At 43.9% G+C, this 24,294-nt stretch overlaps 1 protein-coding gene, 1 long non-coding RNA gene and 1 gene segment (V, D, J or C); 2 read left to right on the top strand and 1 right to left on the bottom strand.

The window, feature by feature from the left end:
• LOC136172319 (M1-specific T cell receptor alpha chain-like) overlaps nucleotides 1–24,294 on the top strand; it is a 606,661-nt gene that overhangs the window by 377,286 nt on the left and 205,081 nt on the right. The window lies entirely within an intron of this gene.
• The window catches only part of LOC136172318 (T cell receptor delta constant-like), a 424,221-nt gene that overhangs the window by 281,244 nt on the left and 118,683 nt on the right, over nucleotides 1–24,294 (top strand).
• The window catches only part of LOC136172323 (uncharacterized), a 32,608-nt gene that overhangs the window by 3,414 nt on the left and 4,900 nt on the right, over nucleotides 1–24,294 (bottom strand). The window contains exons 2-3 of one of the 2 annotated variants that reach the window (XR_010664004.1): nucleotides 8,929–12,586; nucleotides 5,252–7,905 (exon numbers count right to left, since the gene is read on the bottom strand). This is a non-coding gene — a long non-coding RNA (uncharacterized lncRNA). Of the gene's footprint in view, nucleotides 1–5,251; nucleotides 12,587–24,294 lie in introns of those variants that run through there. The other variant, XR_010664003.1, reaches the window with a different exon arrangement.

Genomic DNA, 24,294 nt, shown 5'->3' with positions numbered 1-24,294 from the left:
CAAATCCATACACTTCTTTTCATCCTCCACCACTAACACCTGGATCCAAACTACCATTTTCTCTTGAAATGTCTCATCAGCCTTTGAACAAGCTACCTGGTCTCTGGGACCTTTCAATATATCCTCCCTACAGCCAATGTGATCCATTCAAAATACAATCACAGTCATGTCAGATCCCTGGTTTAAAATCCTCTAAATTGCTTCCCATTGCTTATAAGCAAAAGACCAAAATCCTTAAAGAGACCTCTAAGATTCTGCACAATTTGACCTCTTCTAATCTCCACTTCCAGTACCTCTCACTTTCTCTCCTTCCATTTTTCATGCTCCTGTCAAAGAGGTCTTCCTCCAGTTGCTTAAATGCACCAAGTATCCTTCCACCCCAGGACATTTGCACATAGTGTTTCCTCCTTACGGAATACTTCTGTCTCCTCATCACTTATTTAACTCCTATTCATCTTTTGGATCAAAGTTTACACATCAGATCTTCATATGTGTCGAGATGTCCCAGCAAGTTCAGATTTGGGGTTTTAAGTATGCATTCATAGTTCTGTCTGCAATATATTTCACTAATTGAATTAATGTTTAGTTTCTCATTAGTTTGAAAGCTCTGAGACACTGAGGAATCTATCTGCTCTTGCTTATCTTAAACCTGACAAATTGCAAAAATAAATTTCTATGAATAATTGGATGACTCTCCTAGATTCCAGAATTTCCCAAAATTTGGTGATCATCACTGACTCTGGGCTGCAGGTAGGTCCCAAGCCTTGCTATATTCTCACTTTGGGGTGATCTTGAAGTCTCCAGAGTCACCATGTGCTACAGACCAAGTGTTCTCAGAAACCAGTGATTTCCATCCTTTCTCTAGTTGTCTGATGTACTCAAGAGCCTATTTCAGGGCACACTGGACAACTGAGATGGTCAGAGGATCTATCCTCTGTAGATCTGAGCCAGTTTCCACACAGGGACCTGGGACAGGTAAGCAAAACCTGTCCAGAGAAACTGGCCAGCTATGAGAAATCAGAGGGGCCAATATGATTATGAAGATGATTATCTTCTCAGTGACTCTTGGCTGGGCTTCTAATGAGCCTTTTTGGTGTTTTGGATTTCGGATGGGTATTTTCAGTAGCTATATTATTAAAATACACAAGTCTATAATTACAGGGATGGATACCCTCATCCCTTAAACATGTACTGAGCACGCACAATATTCCTGGTGCTGTGCCACATGCTGAGCATTAGAAACCACTAAGGCTCAATTCCTGTCCTCAAGGTGCTCTTCCTAGTGGGAGAAACAGACAAGAAATTAAAGACATTAACAGAGGAAGGAGCACACAGCTGTGAGAACATAGAGAGGGAAGTGATGGCCTAGAGCTGGGGACGGCTTCTTATAGGAAGTGAGGTGAGCTCCTAACAGAGGAAACACTACTTCTTTGAAGCAATATATGCTTGGAAGATGACCAAGATGACCTGAAGATGATCCAGGAAGAAAGATGAAAATCCTTGATAGCTAAGTATATATACGCATGCACGCACGCGCACACACACACACACACACACACACACACACACACACACACACACTTACTTTTGGCTGTATGATACCTACAGTTTAAACAAACAAACATACTGAAAACAGATGGAAATTTACTGAACTTAGGCTAGACACAATCAGTCTCTTTTTGTGGGAAAGCTAATGTCTATCAGAGCTTTCACAGGGGCTCTTTAACCACAGATGCAGCAAAGTCCCTGCCAAGCAAAGCTTAGAGATTTCCAAAGTACCACTGCTGTGCACACCACAAAACAGACCAGCTAAATGGGAATGGTATGGGTTGAGGAGATAAAGATTTAAGAAAAGCAAAGAGGAAAGGGAGAGGGAAAGAACATTATTTCCTTGGCTAATGGTCACCCTTTCCAACTTTTTGTTCTTATTGAAGAGCCTTCCCAAACCTCAGAGATTTCCCAGAATTTGGTGATATGGGGCACACCCATCCTGCTAATGGGAACTATGAGTAACTGTGGAGAGACTATTAGGAAAGTAATGCAGAAACTTGATATTACTTCTGGATTTACATGGATGTAGTAAATAAAATTATCGTTAGTTCAGTTATTTAAACCTTGAACCAGTTTTTGTAAATTAATGAAATGCTAAGAATAATAAATATGTGCACTTTTGCTTTGCATATCCATCTGATTTTTAATTTATAATAATTTAATGCAAAACTATCAATCATCTTTATTCACCTTAACAATGTAATTTAAATGTCAAAAAAGAGAAAGTAACTGAGACACCGGGGAAGCCCAACGCACTCTACAAGGAGGCAAATAGTGCCAGTAGGACTAGTTATGAACATTCGCTTCTGTGTGTCCTTTGACTTCCTTCATTCAGTTTGAAATATTGAGATTTCCTCTTAGATATGTCAGCATCTGTAGTCTACACTAAGTCTACAAATCTCTATGTAAGCTGATGGAGTCGTCTCATTTTATAGAGTTGTTTCTCGGCAGAGCAAAAGTCTAACTTTTCTACAGTGAAGTATAAAAAAATTCAGCTACAAACTGAGCCACTGTGTTTTCTGCTTCTTCTCCAGGATGTTCTCTCTTCTGGGAGCTCAGGAAAGAAACTCATATTTATAGCAGCCTTCCATATTTCCCTCTTTGTATTTGTCAGCTCTGCTACAGTAACAAACAGCACCAATATGACAATAGCTTAAACATTTTTTCTGTTATTCCTACTTTTACAACAAGTTGGTGGCTTCAAGATACCTGCTAAGTTCTGCTCCCTGCATCTTCTCATTCCAGAATCCAAACTGAAAGATAACTCACTATTTGGGACACATTGTTCTCATGACAGAGGAAGAAGAAAAAAAGAACTGCTGGTGGAAACTCAGAGTGCTCCTCAGAGCATCTGCTTGGACATGACATACATTATGTCCACCCATGTTCATTGACCAAAGCCTTTGGGCCACACTCAAACTCAGCTGGGCAGGAATTCATACCCCTCCTTCAGAAGGCACCATAGGAAATGAAGCAACAGGCAGGAATTCATATTTTTCAAATAAAAGGGAGGATCAAATACTTGCGAATATAAGTGAATATGATAATAATGATACAACCTACCACACCCTTTGACTCCATCCATGTTATTTGTATCCAACATGGAGACTTTTTCCCACACCAATTAAAAAGGATTTTGACATATATATACCTATGGCTGATTCATGTTGATGTTTGGCAGTAACCAATAAAATTCTGTAAAGCAATTATCCTTCAATTAAGAAATAAATAAATTTTTTTAAATGAATTTGATATATTTTTCTTCTTAGAAAAACTCAGAGACCACGCTTGCCAAATTGTTCTTTAGAATGTCACTATCCCTCAAGATGTTAACGGTTATTAAGCAATTTTTTAAAATCCCATAGTCAAATAAATTTGGCAAATGCTCTACCTTAATAGATCTCTATTAGCATTCACAATTATTTCTTAGCATATTATGTGCTCTGAGAACTCCTACTGTAAAGATGCCTACGTAGCCAGAACCGGGTTCAGAGAATGCTTTCTATAATGGCACAACCATTAATATCTCGTGAGATTCTAGTGGGCTTCCTGATAGCTCATTTGGTAAAGAATCTGCCTGCAATGCAGGAAACCCCGGTTCATTTCCTGGATCAGGAACATCAGCTGGAGAAGGGATAGGCTACACACTCCAGTATTCTTGGGCTTCCGTTGTGGCTCAGATAGTAAAGAATCTACCTGCAATGCAGGAGACCTGGGTTCAATCCCTGGGTTGGGAAGATCACCTGAAGAAGGGAAAGGCTAGTGGCTAACACTGCTCTCAAAGATTATCAGAGAATCACCCAGTGGATTCTTACTGTTTTCTTATTCCTGAGCATCCAGATTGAAGGACTAGTGATGATGAGAGGGGTTATGCCTGAAGCCAGTGGCTCTGTACAGGCCTCCAAAAGGAGGCCTGCATTCTTGCTAAAATATTACTCCATGTTAGGAATACGAAGATGCTATTCAGATACTATTTTTTTGCCTGCCTAAGCACACACACCTTCAGTTCATTTCAGTTCAGTCGCTCAGTCATGTCCAACTCTTCGTGACCGCATGAATCGCAGCACACCAGGCCTCCCTGTCCATCACAAACTCCCGGAGTTTACTTAAACTCATGCCTATAGAGTCAGTGATGCCATCCAGCCATCTCATCCTCTGTCGTCCTCTTCTCCTCCTGCCCCCAATCCCTCCCAGCATCAGGGTCTTTTCCAATGAGTCAACTCTTCTCATGAGGTGGCCAAAGTACTGGAGTTTCAGCTTCAGCATCAGTCCTTCCAATGAACACCCAGGACTGATCTCCTTCAGGATGGACTGGTTGGATCTCCCTACAGTCCAAGGGACTCTCAAGAGTCTTCTCCAACACCACAGTTCTAAAGCATCAATATTTTGGTGCTCAGCTTTCTTCACAGTCCAACTCTCACATCCATACATGACCACTGGAAAAACCATAGCTTTGACCAGACGGACCTTTGTTGGCAAAGTAATGTCTCTGCTTTTTATTATGCTATCTAGGTTGGTCATAACATCATAACTTTCCTTCTGAGGAGTAAGCATCTTTTAATTTCATGGCTGCAGCCACCATCTACACATACCTTGGACCGGCTTTAATTCTTCCTTTATGCATCAAATATATCTTGAGTCCTTTCTGTGCCAAATGCCACTCCAGACATGTTTGAGTACATGTTTGAGCTAAACAGGGGCCTTGCCCTTCTTAAGATAAGAGGAGACAGACATAAAGCAGAGAAAGGAATAAATAGCCAACAACTATACAACCTCTCACCTGTGTACTTTACCACTGGCCATCCATTTGTTTCTTTTTTCTTTTTATTGGAATATAATTGTTTTACAATGTTGTGTTTGTTTCTGCTGGACAAAGAAGTGAATCAACCATACATATATCCCCTCCCTCCTGGACCTCCCTCCCACCACCACCCCCATCCCTCATCTAGGTCATCACAGAGCACTGAACTGAGCTCCCTGCCTTACGGAGTAGCTTTCCACTAGCTATTTTACACATGGTAGTGTATATATGTCAGTGCTACTGTCTCAGGTCATCCCACCCTCCCCTTCCCTCCCCATATCCATAAGTCCATTCTCTCTGTCTGCGTCTCTATTCTTGAGCTGCAGAGCTTTCCAGGCTTAGTTTCTGAGATGTTGTACTTTTCTGATTTTCCTCTATATCACTGGCCTCTCCTTCTCAGTCCCCTTGTAGACTTTCTACCTAGCGTCTGAATACGGAGCACCAAGGGCCCTTGTCCAGGTCCCTCTTCCTTTCTGTATCTTCCCCTAGGTGATCTCATTCACGCTCACAGAGTTGAATTCCACAGACGTGGTCAAGACCCCCAAATTAATACCTCCAATGCAAAGCTCCCCTTTGAGGATAAGATCTCCCCCCAGTTGAACCACCCTAGCTCTTACACCTCTCTCTCGCTCTCTTTTTTAAATTTATTTCTTTTCTCTGCACTTAACTCTCTTGAGTCACTTAATGTTTCCTCTCTTTTTCCATGATTGTTTAGAAACTTCCTTTATGCTCCTCCTAATTTATAAACCCCTTGAGGGTAGGAATTCTGTTTCATCTCCAGTTTCTACGGGGTGTTGCATAGTAAGTGTTTAATATATGATTATTGAATCTAATATGTGAGCAGAATTTCTGCTTTAGGGATCTCTAACACACAGCCAGTAATGAAAGGGAATATTTTATTTAAAGAAATAATGCCTCATCCTTCTGTATTTCCAAATGAACAACCTCAGATGAGAGAACACAGCTACATACTTTGACATGAGGTGAATACTTAAATTTAAAAATGCTAAATGGAGCCAGTATCATCCCTTGTGGTCTCCGGAGCTGCCTCAAAGGTTTTATATTAATAAATTACCTACCTGCCACAGCCCATCTGGCAAGGCTGGTGTGTCAGTGCCCATTTGTATCTGCTCCTTCCTTTGAAAAGAAAAGATAAAAGCAAATGACAAAGGTTTGCCCAAAACTGTCCCACCCAACTAGAGCAAGGGTTCAACCACATAATGCTGATTCCTTGATTTAGATTCAGAACCAAAGAGGAGGACAAAAGAGGAAGACCTCCTGGATTCCAGGAAGATGCTTCAACAGCTGCTCTAATAGCTTGTGGCAACTGTAACTCTGCTCCTTCATCTGAATTTTGATCCTGTTCTTTTCCAAGCTCTTCCCAAGGCCTCTTCCACCTATCAAAATCAGCTCGTCTTATATACCTTTAGAAGAAAAGAGGACTGATGGAAGCTAAGGATTGTCTAGAGAAAATCCAAGAGCCTGTTTGTACTTGATTATCTGCTAAAGTGGGTTGGGGGTCATGATGACCATACAGAGAGGCCCTGGTTATAATGTAGACATGACCCCATGGCCCCTTGGTGTGTGTACACAGAAGCTGCTTTAAAAAATTGTGGTTGCCCTGAAAAAAATCTGTCCTTGGCCTCCACATGCTTGAAGCTTAGGGTTTAGTCTTTCAAAATGAGAGGAAAATCGTCTGGATTACCTCTCTTCCATAAAAATAAATATTTTTCAACTACCGTGGCATTTTAAACTCTATTTTCTTTTCCTGCTAGTTTCCTTTCCCTATCACACTTCCCTGAATAAACACATTGTGCTGTAATATTTATTAACAAAGTGTTCTCTGGGCCGACAGCAGTTTTAGGAATTCTACTGGGCGTTTAGTATGCAGTCCAGCTGAGTCCCCAGCCACGTTGTAAGTCAACACAAACACGGCAGATTGTGAGTGGAGGCAACAGTTCTCCTCCTAGCACACCGCAGTCTCTGGGTCACCAATCTGGAACTTGAGCTGGCATGTCTGAAAATAAGGTCCTCTGACAGAGATAGATGATTATCTGTCAGTTGAGTCTTGCAAAAAATCTCCTTTCCCTGGGCTCTTACAGCCCATCTTCTTGGCACGTGCCCTTCCCTCTGCATCTTTTGTTTTCCTGCATCCCTGATTTCTCACTGCAGCCTGGACACGAGGTCGGTTTAGATTGATGTTGTGTGCTCTGTCACAGACCGTGATTTCACTCACAGTGTTGCTTCCATTTGATGGATGCTGAGGTTCTTCCTCACGCGGGACTGTTTCACTGTCCATGGTTCTTCCTTCACTCTCTTTGGTAACATCCCAGTTCACAGTCACTTCTCAGTCACGCATGTGTGCAAACTCTCAGACTCCTCGGCAATTAAAGCCCTGCCAACTTGGGTAGCTTGTATTTCTACTCAGCATTCTCTTCGTTCACTCATACCAAGTGTTCATTATGCAGCTCAGTGTTAACAGCCCTTTAACTTGTCACTTCCATGATTAATATAACAGCACCTGCATTCTAAACTAGACTTGAACACAGCGACACTGTGGTCATCATAAAACAACCACTTGTAACTATTGTGGCTCCAGCCATGGTGAATATGATATATGGATAACATTGTATTTACCCCAGTCCTTGGCCCTATACCCATGCCCACTTTCTACCAGAGACTTGTCACAAACCCCACATAACCAAAGAGAATGTCAAAGTTACAGAGGGTACGGCAATGGGGCGGAAGCAAATGCAGGTGGGTGCCATTCCTGGGACATGACAAGGGTTATGATAACCCAATCTGCTGTCAGACCAAGATCCACTCACATACTGACTTTCCCACTTCGCTGGTTTCAGAGTCTCTTTTTCCAGCCTCCAGAGCTACCTCCTGGCCACTTTTTTTTAATCTACCCAGCTGCCTTCCCCAAAGCATCCTAGAGTGTGTCCATGTTTTCCTTCCATTTTTTCCTCAGCTCTGTATCTTTAGAGCTGACCGCATGTTTTAGCATTCTTTCAGTCTCATTCTTTTTTCCCATCCAACCTGTGATAAAACTAAGCAAAAAAAATATGTTAGTTCAGAGCCCAAGAAGTAGGAGATAGCCTGGAGCTGTGTTTGGACTAGAAGGCCAATCAGAAAAAGTATGGATGACCCAAGTGTTTGCTGGTGGCTGTGGGAGCCACATCTGTTCTGGCAGCTGGGCCACCACATCCTTCTCCCAAGGAAGAGAAAGCAAGGCCTCTCCATCTTGGCATTTCGCCTCCTCTGGCAGCACAGTCCCAACCAGAGAAAAGGGGCATCTCGGTGTCTCTTGCTTGAGGTAGAGTGGGAAGAGTTCACCCTCAGGGGAAGCCTCAGCTATTTCCTCTCCCTTTGATTGGAGGATAAAGGGCTTGGTTTGCTTCTCTGTGGAAGGTTAAGGCAGGGAATTTCCCTGGGGTACTGGGAGAGCCCAATACTGTCACTGCCCTCTGCCTTGGGCACTTTGGCAGGTTAGAGGATGTAAGATGTATAATAGCTTAATTTTACATGGTGCCCAAGTTACAGAATTGGAGCTCCCTAAAGGCATGGAAACATAGACATTCTACAGTCTCATAAACTCCCATCTCCAAAGGAGAAAAAAAAAATGTATCTTCTCCCTCTCTCTGACCTGTTCCCCAGTTCTACTGCCAAATAAGAACCTTGAGAAAAATATTTTTCTCCCGTTTAGGGGAGGAGAGTCAGGGTGTTTTTTCTTATGTGCAGAGAAATATTACAGAGGGGGAGGCTTTACAGGCTTCTATTCCAAGCCTGTAAAACAAATAACCTCTGGGCTCAATCCAGGTTTTTCCAGCTTTTTCCTCTCTATTGGATATTGTTGGATGGAAGTACAAAATTACCATTGTTTGGGGTTTGCTATTTTATAAATAGACTTCTATCAACAAAGGCATAGGATTAGCCTCTTATCAGCATGAACAGCTCTGTTCTGGCCTCTCCATGTTCCACCTGAGGACCACCAGACCCCCACGGTGATTCCAGCAGGCTGGGGAAAAGAAAGAGGAGTTCCAGAGACAGCAATAAATTTACATTCTACCCACAGCTCTCACTGTGACAGCAATCTTCACTGTGAAATCAGCAGTTTCAGGAGAGCAGAAGGTAATTCACCCGCTCCAAAACCACGTGGCCACTTCAGGGCACTGCACACATTTTCACTCTTTATGGCAGGTCTCCTTGGATGACTGGGCTCTTCTGTGAGTCTGGGAATTACAGGACAGAATCAAGGAAGGAAAGAGGGAGGGAGGGTGGGAGCAAAAAAGGGAAGGAAAAGAGAACATGATGAAACACATCAAGAACCCATGACCCTGTGGGTCTGGTGCTGCAGGCTGCGTCCCACCCCACACTCATGGTGATGTGCTGTCCAACCTAACAAATCACAGCCAGCACGCTCTCCTGGCTGAATTCATCCTCTCAGGAGGAAGTCGAGTAAGGTATAATTTAGATCTTGACGGTCAAGGCAGAATGAAGAGGAGGAACCAAAAATCATAGGCTTTGCCCATTTTAATCGGCAGAGAAGGACCCAGACGGACAAGGACAAAAGCACTTAACAACTGTTTACTAAACACCTACTTAGTCCCCAGCACTGCTGTAGGCGTTCAGGGCAACCGGGAGATAGCTGAAGCTGACCTCAACAGGCCCTCCTGCCCTCTGATTCATAGGAGGTGGGCAGTGAGCCATCACCTGAGAGGAGAGTTATTGAGGGCCCTCTCTTGGTCCTGGAGAAAAGGATGAGACTGACAGACTCTCCCAGTCATAGGTGACATCTGGCCACAGGTTTTGGCTTGTTTCGGAGGCCAACACTATAATAAGCCTTCACTGCACTATAAGATATATTCTTTGTTTTACTAAATGATTCTCTTACACAGTGGTTTTCAACCCTAGCTGCACATCAGAATTAACTAGGGAGTTTTCTTTACATCCTGATGTCTGGACCTCATCTCCGACCAATTAAATCAGACTCTCTGTGGATAGCATCCAGGCTTCAGTATTTTTCAAAACTCCCCAGAGGATGCCAGTGTGAGGCCAAGATGGAGAACCACTGCATCAAGGTGGAGGTGATTGTGCTAATTACCTCTCCAGTTTTCCTCTGCCTCTACACTCCTCTTGTATAAGCTGTGATATTTCCTCTTTATTTTTAGTTTGTTCTACTTTGTCCTTTCAGTAGCTAATTCTACAATACCCCATTAAACCTTCTTTCATGCTTTAACTTTGCTTTTTCTCATTTAATTTTCATTGCCCGCTCCACTTACTCCATCTTCCCATTATGCTTATTTTGTGCTGTGCTTTCTCTAGTATAGCATCGACACTTACAGGGCCCTTGACATAAGCAGAGTACTACAGGAGACACTTAACTGCTACTAAAAATTAAATCCAATGCAATCATATTTTCCATTAAATCCTGTGTGACAGTTATGGGCCCTGGTCCTGCGGAAGATGGGCATTTTGGCAAAGTCTATCTCCCTTTCTAGGAAGCAGCTCCCTGGGTACATAAATAAAAGATCCAAAATAAATATACTGCAACAAAAAATAAAAGGAACATCCACAACTAGGGGGGAAGGAAGATTAAAAGCTGTCTGAATCTAAATAGTACATGTGTCCTGCCAAAATATTGGCCTCACTCTATGAGGGAGATGCTGCCATTTGCAGGAGAAAGAAAAAGCCCCCAGATTGTCTGTAAAACTGGTGAGGCTGTTTTCTGGGGGCAGAACATCTGCTAATTTGGGCTCATTTCCGCGTTGTCCACAGGCAAGCCCAACAGCACACAGGTGAGTGCCAGAGGCACTGAGGGTGAGAAGGGGAAGGAAGGACAGGGAGACAGTCCCAGAAGCAGACTCTTCAGAACTCAGGGGAAGCCACGCAGCACATCTCCTGTCACTCAGCTGCATGGGTAGGAGCCACCTTGCAGCCTCAGAACTGCAGATCCTGCAGCTTCTTCCTGGGCCAGGTGAGCCCTGAAGAGCCCGAAATGTTGTCACCCTCAAGGAGCCTAGCCCACCATAGAAGCGAGTGGATGTTTGCCCAATAATTGGGTGAATGGAAAAATGACTTCCCTGATGAAGTGACTCCCGGGAGAGACGATGAAAAGACAAAACTGGAAGGTGGCTCCATAACGCCACTCTGATACTTCAGCCCCTTGACGCTCTGATGGGGCTCCTCTCTCTCTTCTTTTCCTTTGACTTTGTGCTTCAGGAATCAAGTCAGATGTCTTGTTGGAGCAAGAAGAGATGTTTGTTCCTTTTAGAAAGAGTGATATTTTGCAGTGCCAAATGACAGGGGCAGGGAAATTAATAATTTCATGATATACTAGTGTCAGAGGAACCAAGATGGCTCCCTGAACTTTAAATACCAACAAGGAGACTTCTATGGCCCCAATATTCAGAGGCCATTTTTGGCCATTTATGGCCCCAATTGCAGAGGCCGATTCTCCCTGGAGATTCTTGAAACTGCAGTGAGAGAGGAGGGACTTACTACTGGCTGCCCTCACAGTGCAACTCCTCTGGCTCTGCCTGTGCGTGCGTGTTAAGTCACTTCAGTTATGTCCACTTCTGTGCGACCCTATGGACTGTAGTCTACAAGGATCCTTTGTCCATGGGATTCTCCAGTGGGAGTGGGTTGCCATGCCCTCCTCCAGGGGATCTCCCCAGCCCAGGGATAAAACCTGTGCCTCTTATGTCTCCTGCATTGGCAGGTGCGTTCTTGACCACTAGGACAACCTGGGAAGCCCCTGGCTCCGCACAGGTTACAGCAAAGCCTTCTCTTCCCATCTTCCACAATGATCTAAGGGTAGGTTTCCCTATAGGTCAGTCACAAGGTGTACCCATGCATATTATTTTAAGACTGAATGAGGCAGCATTATCCCCATTTTACTGTCTAGAAAACTGAGACTTAGCGAAGTTATGTGACTTGCAAGTAAGTGGTGATGTCAGGTACAAACCCAGATTCTCAGAGTCTAAATCCAGTGGTCTCTCCACTACAGAACAACTGTCCCTTGACACTAGAGAAGGCTGTGGGAAACAAGGGCTCCCGAGGACCCTGCCCAGCCTACTGGTAGACAGTATTTGGTCTGAGGGTCATGTGAGCAGAGTTGGGGTTACCCAGCTGCCTGCTCACAGCAGTCTGTGCAAATTCAAAGAAATAGAGTATGAGTTCAAAGAACTCAACTTGAAGAACTGTAAAAGCAGCTCTCTGCTTGAGGTTATGGGGAAGTGAAAGCTGAAATGTGATGAGAAGCCTTGCAAATGTCCCTACTTACTACCCTCAAATCTTTCCTTCTTTCTACCCTCAAATCTTTCCTTCTTCCTTCTATTTTCAGTGAGGCCAATAAACAGATCTTTCTCCATTGCTATGTCATCTGTGTTTATTTGCTTGGGGCTCCTCAGGCAGCACTCTGGCCCTGAAAATATTTACTGAAATATTAACTACCTCAGCTTCACAGCACTCTCTAACCACTGTGCACTAATGGAAAAGCCAGAAGCACAGTTTGTGTATTAAGGTCAGTAATGCCTTTCTTAACCTTCCTCTGTCTGGTAAGTCTGAAGGAAGCAGATGTTTCTGTAATGATATGACTTATCTTTAGAGCCACAATCCCAAGGCCTGAGGTCCTTCCTGTGGCCGTGATCTTGAGAATGTTCTCTTTACTGATGTTCCTGTGTGCTCCTGGTGTGTTGTAGACAGTGACTCACTTTCAAGTCAGACATCCTGTGAACAGAAGAAATCATTTCATTTCAGTCAGCATTTTTGAGGACCAGTGTGGGTTCCACTATTTCCATTATTTCCCCATCTATTTGCCATGAAGTAATGGGACTGGATGCCATGATCTTAGTTTTCGAATGTTTAGATTTAAGCCAAATTTTTCACTTTCCTCTTTCACTTTTATGAAGAGGCTTTTTAGTTCTTCGCTTTCTGCCATAAGGGTGGGGTCACCTGCGTATCTGAGGTTATTGATATTTCTCCCAGCAATCTTGATTCCAGCTTGTGCTTCATCCAGCCCAGCATTTCTCATGACGTACTCTGCATATAAGCTTAATAAGCAGGGTGACAATACAACCTTGATGTATATTCCGAAAACTAAGATCATGGCATCCAGTCCGATCACTTCATGGAAATAGATGGGGAAATAATGGAAACAGTGACAGACTTTATTTTGGAGTGCTCCAAAATCACTGCAAATGGTAACTGCAGCCATAAAATTAAAAGATGCTTGCTCCTTGGAAGAAAAGCTATGACAAACCTAGACAGCATATTAAAAAGCAGAGGCATTACTTTACCAATAAAGGCTCTAGTGGCTCTAGTCAAAGCTATGGTTTTTCCAGTAGTCATGTATGGATATGAGAGTTGGACTATAAAGAAAGCTGAGGGCCAAAGAATTGATGCTTTTGAACTGTGGTGTTGGAGGAGACTCTTGAGAGTCCCTTGGACTGCAAGGAGATCCAACCAGTCAATCCTAAAGGAAATCAGCCCTGAATATTCATTGGACGAACTGATGCTGAAGCTGAAACTCCAATACTTTGGCCACCTGATGCAAAAAACTGACTCTTAGGAAAAGACCCTGATGCTGGGAAAGATTGAAGGCAAGAAGAGAAGGGAACGACAGAGAATGAGATGGTTGGATGGCATTACTGACTTAAGGGACATGAGTTTGAGCAGGCTCCAGGAATTGGTGATGGGCAGGGAAGCCTGTCATGTTGCAGTCCATGGGGTCGCAAAGAGTTGAACATGACTGAGTGACTGAACTGAACTGATGGGTCTCACAGGTGTTTTGGAGGGATTACACAGGAGATAAAGACCAGACTAAGCAAGAAAGAGGCCACACTTATACCTCACAAAGAACTGCGCGTGCCTGAACGCGAAGTCCCTTCAGTCGTATCTGTCTCTTTGCAACCCTGTGGACTGTAGCCCACCAGGCTCCTCTGTCCATGGAATTCTCCAGGCAAGAATACTGGAGTGGGTTGCCATTCCCTCCTCCAGGGGATCTTCCCAACTCAGGGATCAAAACTGCGTCTCTTACGTCTCCTGCATTGGCAGGTGTGTTCTTTACCACTAGCACCACCCAAAGTAGTGTATACAAAGGCAAAAAGGTGGGTCTGAAGGGCTGTGATCTGGTAGAAAGATGCCTGAGGAATGTGCCTTGAGGTGGTGTTTTCATAGCACACAAGATTTGAGAAAGATGGAAAGAATGGGGGGCTGATGGAGATTATGGGGAAGAATGGATAAAGCATCCCATCATAGTCTTGTCTCTCCTACTAGCTGCCCAAGTCTCAGATGTCCTAGTTTTTATATAAATGCCAAAAAAGAAGGAAACTAACAAATAGCCAAGCAATGAGCCAAGTGTCCGCAAATATAATTTCAAGTATTCCTCAGAGACTGTGAAGAAACATAAGTTCTTCCTGAGAGCTAGCTCTCTCCTGTCACATGAATGGCCAGACATCCCCCAGGGACTGGAAAGTTGTGACCTAATTGCTGAGCAGAAGGCAGAAAGAATTACTACGCACCAGGAACAGAGCCTGCTCAGAGCCTGAGGAAGGGGGCATCCAAGGGTGGGGCCTGGCACACCTTTCTACCTTCTGCCCAGGCAACCTGCATAGACTGTGCTTAAGTTCCATCCTGCTCCTGCCATGGGCCCAGGCCAAGCTGCTGTAGCAGATCCTGACTCTTCTGACCAGGTAGTCTCCTAGCCACAACCTGCCCCATTTTCCTTCTCCAGGGGATCTTCCTGACCCAGGGACCAAACCAGGGTCTCCTGCATTTCGGGAAGATTCTTTACAGTCTCAGCCACCAGGAAAGCCCCTACACTCTGCCCCAGCTCCCACAAAACCTGTTCCCTCCCCACTGCCGTCTTCCACCTCTGGCTTTGATATATTGTTCAGACAGACTCTGTCCTCATCAGACCCAGGATGAGGTTGTCTTTGTCCATTAGCATAAAACTCTTAAAATTACTTCTAACCTGTGGCAGATAGAAATCACAGTCATAAACATAAGCACTATCTTGGAATTTTTCAGAATGACTTCCTGAATGAAGAATTCAACAATAATTATCTAAAAAGATAGGCTTATTTGAGTCCTGCTAACTGTTCTTTAGATATTAATGCAACTTTAGGTCTACAGCACTTCCTCCTGCCTCGGGGCTTTTTAAAAATATGTCCTCCTTTCTTCTACAGAAAGTTCTTTCCCTTCACAGGCCCCCTATACTTGGTGTATCAAGCAGAGTCCCAGCAGGAGAGAGAGGGCACTGTCAAAGGGGTGATTAGAGAGACTCTAATGAAAAGGACATTTGTGGGCAGGTGTTAAGAATGGAATTGTGTCCCTTAAGAAAAACATGTTCAAGTCCTAACCCCCAATAGGTTAGAAAAGTGACCTTATATGGAAATAGCATCTTTGCAATTGATGTAATTAGTTAAGATGAGGTCAGACTGGAGTAGGGTAGGCCTCTAATCCAACATGACTGATGAATTTGTAAGAAAGCCCTGTAAAGACACAGTCGCTAAGCAAACACCACATGACAGCAAAGGCCAGCCAAGTCGAAGAACACTCAGGACTGCCAGCAAACCACCAGCCTCTAGGAAGAGGCAAGGAAGGATCCTGCTAAAGGTTCCAGAGTGGGTATGGCCCTGCTGACACCTTGATTTCAGACTTCTAGCCCCCAGAACTGTGAGACAATAAACTTGTTGTTTTAAGCCATCCAGTTTGTGGTACTTTGTTAAGGCAACCATAAGAAATGAATACTGCTGGGTTATGGGAAACCCAGAAAAAGATAGTGAAACATCTGGGTTTGGCGACAGAAAAACAGCTGCCACCCTAGGCCTGAAGTATGAAGCACAAGAGCCTTTACAAAAACCTGCAGACTCCAGTGAAGGAAAGCAGAGACTAGCAAGGCACAGCCAACAGGAAGTAGCCTGGAGTGAAAACACACCACCTCATCCTTCTCCTTCTCTCCAGTCTCCTGATGGTGCCTCCCATTGGCCAAAATGAACAAGATGTCAGCAAGCAAGGGAACCAGGTGGATGTTGTCCATGGAGGTCAACCTCTTAGAGCAGTGGTCCCAAAACTTTTTTGCAGAAGGGTCCAGTTTTGTGGAAGACAATTTTTCCATGGACCCGGAGGTGGGCGTGGTATCAGGATGATTCAAGGGCATTATATTTATTGTGCCCTTTATTTCTGATCTCATGCTGCAGCTGATCTGACAGGAGGTACTGGTCTACAGCCTAGAGGTTGGGGGCCCCTGTCCTAGGGGAGGAAAAAGAGTGATCTGGAAGGACAAACAGACACTATCCAGCACTCTTGGGTAACTTCTGCTTTTGAGTCTCAACTGCAAAGTCACTGTTTCAGAAAAGCCTTCCCTGACCTCCTGATCAATCCTGGCCCCTGTAATATGCTCTCAAAACCCTGCGTCTGCAAGGTCTTTGTCAGTCTGCAGCACTGGAGAAATTCATTATGCAAATCAGTAAGCAGTGACTGGCGCTTATGCTAGAAACTAAACTCCGTGAGAGAAGAGACCATATCTGTCGTTCATCATTGAATCCTCAAGGTCTGGTGCATAGTAAAAATGACTAGATTTATAGGGTGTGCCAAGAGCCAAGCAACCTGATATAAAAAGATCAGGTAAGTAAGCCCAGAAAGTTGCCTTTGGCAACAAACTGTACAGAACACTTACACATCCTATGGGCATAGATATTGCAGTTTGTAGTGTCGGAGAACGTGACCACCTTGAGTACTTGCTCATGGTCCTCTAGAAATGCTGGGTGAGATGGGCTGTTGAAGAAATGAGATGACAAGAAGAAGAAAAGCAACTACCATGAGATCAAGCAAACTTGAGCTTGCTTCCACCTGAATCCGCAGGCCAGTCTGGTCCCAGTTACGCTGGGGGAACAAGAAAGCTCAGGTGGGTCTCTGCTCCACCTGTGTGGCAACTTAGGTCCTGCACCCATCCTCAGATATGGGACACCTCTTTGTAGCCAAGTGATCCTCTTCCCGGCTTCAGCTGCACTTTCTAGTTTCCCTTACTAATTTACCTGTTTAATTTCAATATCTCATAGATTATTAACCCTGAAACCCAATATGCAGGTCCCAAGCATTCAAATACACTTCTCTTCTGAAGTACATCTAAATTTAGCTGTCATAAACTGGGAGGTAGTGGTGGTTTCTACGTTTTTTACGTTGGATTGCTCTTTTATACTTGGATGAGTCAGTCAACCTTATCCAACTTTGCCTGGAGGGAGTTGGCAGTAAACACAACAACCATTACAACACCCACAGTCCTTGTGAACACACTATCAACCTCCTTATTTGCTGGTTCTTATGATTATGGCTGTAAATGTCAATAATTCTTCTTGCAATTAACTCTTAGCAGTACCACAGAGCACACAACATACACCTCTAACATGAAAGTGGAGCAACAATATCAAATTTAACTTCTAGGGTGGGCAGCATTGACAGGCATTGTCATCTCATTAATAGGCAGCAGGCTCCACATGCCTTCTGTGATTGGCAAAATCTCTCTTCCGTAACAGAACAGCTGCCAGGGGCTGGTTTCCTCAGGCAGAAACATGTCACAGAGAAGGTGTTGGCTCAGAGGAGGGACCAGGCCAGGACCAGTTGGGAGGCAGAGCTGTCCCCAAGCGAGCCATGCAGAGGGTCTGCCCCTTCATCCACCTCACCCTCTTCTGGGCAAGTAAGGCAGATCCCGGAAACTTAACTGAGCAAGACTCAGTGAGGCATCAAGGCTGCCAGGGCCAGGCCCTCGAGCATAGCTCCCCTTATTCAATGATCTTAGCCCCAGTCTTCACTGAGCCTATCTTGTGTCTTTTCTCTAGGAGTCATGTCAGCGGTCGTGTTGGTGCCTCAAGACCAAGAAAAGACTGTGCCTGTGGGGAAATCTGTCACCCTCAGTTGCTCCATGAAAGGAGACTCCATCAGTAAATACTATATTTTCTGGTACAGGAAGACCCCGGGTAACACAATGACTTTCATATACCGAGAAGGGGGTATATATGGCCCTGGGTTTGAGGACAACTTCCGAGGTAAAATTGATGGTTTAACCAACCAGGCTATGCTGGAGGTCCTGAAGGCATCAAAGAGAGATGAAGGATTTTACTACTGTGCCAGTATTACCACCCTGCTGCAGGTTCACTTCTAAGCAACTCAATAAACACAGAGATCTAAGTGGAACAGCATTTTCAACAAGATCATGACTTTCTCTTGAAGAAATAGTTTAACAAATGGAGGCCAGAGAAGGCTGATGTCCATGCCTTTCCTTCAGGTTCAGTGGCTCATATTCTGCCCACAAGCTCCCGTGGTGCTTAGATAGGCAATCCCTAGTGGGGTGTGGTCCAGTGTAGGGCAGGAGAGAAGAGACAGAACAAGAGTCAGAAACTGTAGTGTTTACTGTACATCCCTAACAGTTTTCTTGGAGTTTCATAAAAGATTTGGCTACACAGCCTGAAGTACTTAGGATATGATGTAAAGAGAAACTTCCCAGAATATGACTATGGCAAGCTCCAGTTTCTCCCCAACCACATACACCAGGAATCTAGCTGTTCTTGATGAGCAGGGCTGGGAAGGTGGAAAGACTTCTTCATTCCTTTGGCATCAATGAGACACACAGCCTGTCATCATCCCAACATGGAGGGTAAGATAGGATCTCTAGTTTTCTGTATCATTTTGGACTTTTGCTCTCCTGTCCATCTCTGCCTGTTTACTACTATATGTTCTAGAAACAAAACATTGAACAATTTTTTTCCACTGGCACTTCTTTATCATTCTTTGAGCAGCTCAATTTAAATTCCACTTTTATCTTAAACAGTGTATTTTTCAAGATTTAGATGACTGACAGACTGTTCTGAGGCTGAACTTGTGGCCTTCTTTCTGGCCTTGTCTAGAAAATCTACCATTCATGTTATTTACAACCTTATTGGAATTTTGGTGGTGACGGGTATGCTCAGTAACTAGATTATAGTGGCGGTCTCATGGGTGTATGAGTACATCTGAATTCATCAACTTGTGCATTGTAAATATATGCAGTTTATTACACATCAAGAGTACCCTGATGGAGTTATAAAAATATTTTTTTAATTTAAAACAAGAATTCTTAAAGCCTCAGTGGACTACTTCAAGCAATGCCTAAGGAAAACTTTCTATAGTTAACTCTTCTAATCAGAGGTCTTGCCATCCATAGAACATAGAGGCTGACAAATGTTTTCCAGGCAGGCACACAATCGGTTCCAGTCATAGATCTTCAGTTTTCCAAGGGTCCTCCCAATCATTCCATCTCCCGTGATTCTGCCTGACCTCATATACATATATATATAGGCAGCACTAGTGGTAAAGAACCTGCCTGCCAAAGCAGGAAACATAAGTGACATGGGTTCGATTCCCGGGTCGGGACGATCCCCTAGAGGAGGACATGACAATCGACTCCAGTATTCTTGCCTGGAGAATCTCATGGACAGAGGAGCCATGGGATCACAAAGAGTCAGACACAACTGCGTGACTGAGCACACACACACACACCCACACACACACACATATATAATATATGTACTTATATAGGGATGACATTTGGAAGCTAGTTATGTAGATATTGTCAAAGTTTTGGAGTGATGGTTTTATAAGACCTGCAAGATGTATTCCTATCAAGAGACCCAATGGGTCCTTCTGAAAGAGACTGGAAGAATGTGTTTGATGAGAAGGAGGAGAGAAAATATTTGTACAAATTTGTAGAACTGTGTGTTCTCCGTGATAATGATTAATATCTACTGTGTGCTTACTATACTCTTCTGAACACTTTACATGAGTTATATGAGTTAATTCTCTCAACAATTCTATGATGCATTTTCTATTATTATCCCCATTTTACAAATGAGGACACTAAGGCACAGTAAAGCTAAAACGCTTGCTCAAGATACTCCTGCCAGTGAGGAAGGGTGACAGATTTCAGACTCTGGAGCTGGAGGACACAGTATGCGATTCAGGAGGTTGAGAGGAGGTAGTCCATGGAGGAGGCCGTCCCCAGGATGTGTCAGAAGTAAGGAACAACAGGACTGTGCCCTTGCCACCAGGCCCGTCCAAACCAATGCTTCATGACCATCTGTCAAGAAACTAGGACAACGCAGCAGGGGCCCCAGATGACTTCTCAATGTCTTCTAGCTCCGAGGTTTTGTGATCCTGACACAAGCTTCACTGTCTTCTAAAATCATCTGTACCTCTTTATCTTTGAAACTCAATACGAAAAGTCACATTTTCAGAAATTATGAGTCCATCTTCACAGTGTTATAAAAAAACAAATAATAGGAAGTAAATTGCATTGCACATGAGTAGTTATTCCATAAATTTACTTAACATAAGAAAAAAGGCTTCCCTGGTGACTCAGAGAGTAAAGATCCTGCCTGCAATGCGGGAGACCTGGATTCAATCCCTGGGTCAGGAAGATCCCCTGGAGAAGGGAATGGCAACCCACTCCAGTATTCTTGCCTGGAGAATTCCATGGACAGAGGAGCCTGGCGGGATATAGACCATGGGGTCACAAAGAGTTGGACACGACTGAGCGACTCACATAAGAAAGGTCCAACAATAAAGTGGAATAACTGAGAAGAAATAAACTAAATTATGGAGTGCCAAGATGCAACCACTTTCAAGTGTGAACTCACTTAATCCTTATAACAGCCCCACAGGTCTTTATTGTCAGCTCTGTGTCACAGATGGAGATATTGATCCTCAGAGAGACTGGGTAGCCTACCTAAGTTTCCAGAAGCAGAGCAGGTATCTGGGTCCGAGTAAAAGCAAGTGGCTCAGGCACTGGGCTAGGAGCCATGGGCTACACTAAGGAAATCCATCACCTATAATACAATCTGAATTAGAGAACAACTGGAAACAAGTGTGTGAAGTCTAGTCATCTGTGTGATGCAGAGGTTGTCCTTGACTCCTTGGCCAGTCCTAGGGAGAGGGCATGGAAGTGGCCTCCTTCTCCTTCTTCCTCCTGACTCCTTTCTCCTCCACTTTTCCCTCCCTTCCTTGAAAACACCAGTTGCAATTTCAGCTTCCAGGTTGTTCTCACGAAATGCCTTACTCCCATGACTGAAGCAGGACAGCTGCTACCTAGCCCCCTCCCACTTTCACTCCTGAGCCCAACCCTAGGTCAACAGCTTGTTTCCCAGGCCACAGCATGGAAAACAGACCCACATATTCCTCCTTTCTGATGCCTAGCAGCGGCAATGTCTTATAGAATTCCCTGAGAGTCAAATTCCCTGAGAACTGAGCACCGAAGAATTGATGCTTTTAAACTGTGGTCCTGGAGAAGACTCTTGAGAGTCCTTTGAACTGCAAGGAGATCAAGTCAGTCAATCCTAAAGGAAATCAGCCCTGAATATTCGTTGGAAGGACTGATGCTGAAGCTGAAAGTCCAATACTTTGACCACCTGATGCAAAGAAGTGACTCTTAGGAAAAGACTCTGATGCTGGGAAAGATTGAAGGCAGGAAGAGAAGGGAACGACAGAGGATGAGATGGTTGGATGGCATCACCGACATTATGGACATGAGTTTGAGCAAGCTCCAGGTGTTGGTGACGGACAGGGAAGCCTGGCGTGCTGCTTCCATGGGGCCCATGGGGTCCCAAAGAGTCAGACATGACTGAGCGGCTGAACTGAACTGAGAGTCCCTCGGGTGCTGATGCATTCACTGCCTTCTCCTTGCCTTCAAAGAGACTGCCTCATGTGGCAGCTACAGGAGTCTGGGGCCGGTGTGATGAGAGCTGGAGAAATTCTGTGGGTCCCTGGCAGATCGATAGACTTGTTAACTTTACCATCCATGTACATCTGCACCCTGAGACAGAGTGTCCGAGTTCGTCTCTTCCATTTTCACTGACTTATTGTCACTTACATAGAAGCAGCAAAAGGGCTCAAGATCTATCATCCACAATTCCCTGCATTTAAAATGAGCAAACTGACACCAGAAAGCACTGCTGTAAATTAAGGTGAGGGAGTCACTGTGCAAAGAAGAGAACTGAGTTTAAACCAAACTTCGCTCTAGGGTCTTAGGGTCTTAGCCCCCTGCAGCACTTCAGACAGAAAAGTGCTGACTAATAAACTCTCCATATCAACAAGGTGAAGAAACATTGGAATTGAGGCTGCTTTCCTACTTCTCAATTCAACATCTTACCTCCAAATATAAATTGAAATCATGGGGTTATAACACCTCTAATATTTTGGGGTCAGAGTGCTTTATTCTTCCTCCAGCAAATGCCGTCTCTCCTCTCTATAGCATTCATTACTATTTGATGTGCTGTATATTTTACTTGCTTATTTATTTGTTGTTTAGCTCTCCGCTGGAACACAGGGATTTTGCCTGTTTTGCTTACTGTGTTACCTCTAGCACTTGGAATAAATCTGGCACAAAATGGGCCCGCAGTACATGTGTTGAATGAATGAGTGAGTGAAATGTGCAATGAATGAGCTGCATGTTTGGAATGCAATAGTGCACAAGACCGGTGATAACTTTGCCCTCAGAAATGCTTTATCCAACCCTCATCCATCTGCTAACAAGATTTTCTAAAGAGTAGATAATAGAGCACTCTAGAACACCAAATAACTGACTCTTGGAGAGCAGACATCAATGCTCCTACATTTCTTGGACATCCCACCATGATCGGAATAAAATGGGAGGGTGAGGACAGGGAATGGCAGGCTTTCTCCTTTCCCCCTATTTCCTCTCCTTTTAATCCTAAGGCTCCAAGCCCCAAGTCTTGAACTGTTGGGGAAGTTTGAACATTTCTACCTTATTTCCCAGAGGAATTTTGCAAACTTTCTCTCTAAACAGACTGCTGGGGCATACCATCTCTGAACCAAGAGACACTGGAAAGAACAACTCCTAACTCCCTCTTCCACTACGACCACTGCCATCAAATGATTTGGGAATTCTTCAGGAATGCAGAATCCTCAGGGTCTTGTGTTTTTAGCAACTCACGCATGCACAGACACTTACACTGTGAGTGGTAACAGTGCACGACTGTGTAAATCGAACACTGGAGGAACTCTCTGAAGGCACATAGCCTGGATGCTTGAGGCCCCCAGGCGCAGCTGGCCTGAGCAATGCTTCACCCAGCATGCAGGCTCCATAGGAAGAGAACCTGCTAAAGGAAGTCAAGCCACCGTGCAATAGCTCCTATTCATTTAAATAGGGCGGGCTCTCCAGCTCTGTTTAAATAAGAAATCTAGAGACTTCCCCAGTAGCCCAGTGTTTAAGAACCCACCTTGCATCGCAGAGGACACAGTTTCAATCCCTGGTCAGAGAACTAAGATCCCACATGGGCAACTAAACTCAGGTGCCACAGCTAGAGAGAGTCTGTGCACCACAAACCTGGTGCAACCAAATAAATAAATAATGCAAAAAAAAAAAGAAAACTACTCCCTGTAAGCTTTCCATTGCCTGCATACATGTGAGAGAATAGGGAAGCTTTAATGATCATTTTCTGGCTTAAGGACAAAGCCTCAGGAGAATTTATAACTTTCAAAAAAAGAACTGTCAGTATTACTAGGATAGCAAATTATTAATAAAGGAAACCAATCCAAAGTGTAGACTTTTGGAGATTAAAGCTATTTTCATAAAATATAACAACATTATTTATTCAACAAATATTTATTAAGTAGTTACTATATGCTAGGTACTTTTCTAGACACACTGGGAATATAGAAGGTCAGGAGTTTATTTTAGTGAAAATAAATACAAAATAAGTAAAATATGTGTTAGATTGTGATGACTGCCATGGAGAAGACTTGCAGGGAGGGAGAGAGAGTAGGAAATCAGGGGTCTGATGGAGGCAAATTTTTTAAATCACCTGGTCAAGAAAGGCTACAAGGAGAAGCTTACATTTCAGCAAAGGTCTGGGATGAGCAGTAAGATATATTTAGAGTCTGGGTGTTCTCCAGAATTTTCTGTTAGAAATAACATTTTAATGGCCAGTTTTATGATGCATAATAGTACCAGTTTTTCTGTAACTTGGAGGAATAGGCAACAGTTTTTTTTTTCTCTTCTTCTCTTGCTGCAAGCTCTGTCACCAAGCATTCAGGCTTCCATTTTTTAAAACCAATGTGATGTAGTTCCATAAATTAGTACCAGTGGGAAGGAAGCTGTGCTGAAAGGTCAAAACATAGAACATGAAAAGCAAGATGGTAGAATTGCATTATTGACAAATGGAATCTGGGGTAGGTAACATTTTTTCCTCTCCTTAGGTGACCTAGGAAATGGAGAAATTGACTTTCTCTCCAGCCCACAGCCAGCTGGTAGGAAAGCCAAAAGATAGCACGGCTTCCAATCACTGGTCATGAACACCTCTCACCACTCCCTGACCTGGTTGCCACAGGAAAGCACCCTATCACCCCCATATTTTCAGCCCACATCCCTGCTTTGCCATTCTCCA

Source organism: Muntiacus reevesi, chromosome 7 (genome assembly GCF_963930625.1).
Source record: "Muntiacus reevesi chromosome 7, mMunRee1.1, whole genome shotgun sequence".
Classification (NCBI taxonomy): Eukaryota; Metazoa; Chordata; class Mammalia; order Artiodactyla; family Cervidae; genus Muntiacus; species Muntiacus reevesi.
The sequence above is the reverse complement of the archived record's forward strand: the minus strand, read 5'-3'. Positions and strand labels throughout refer to the sequence as shown.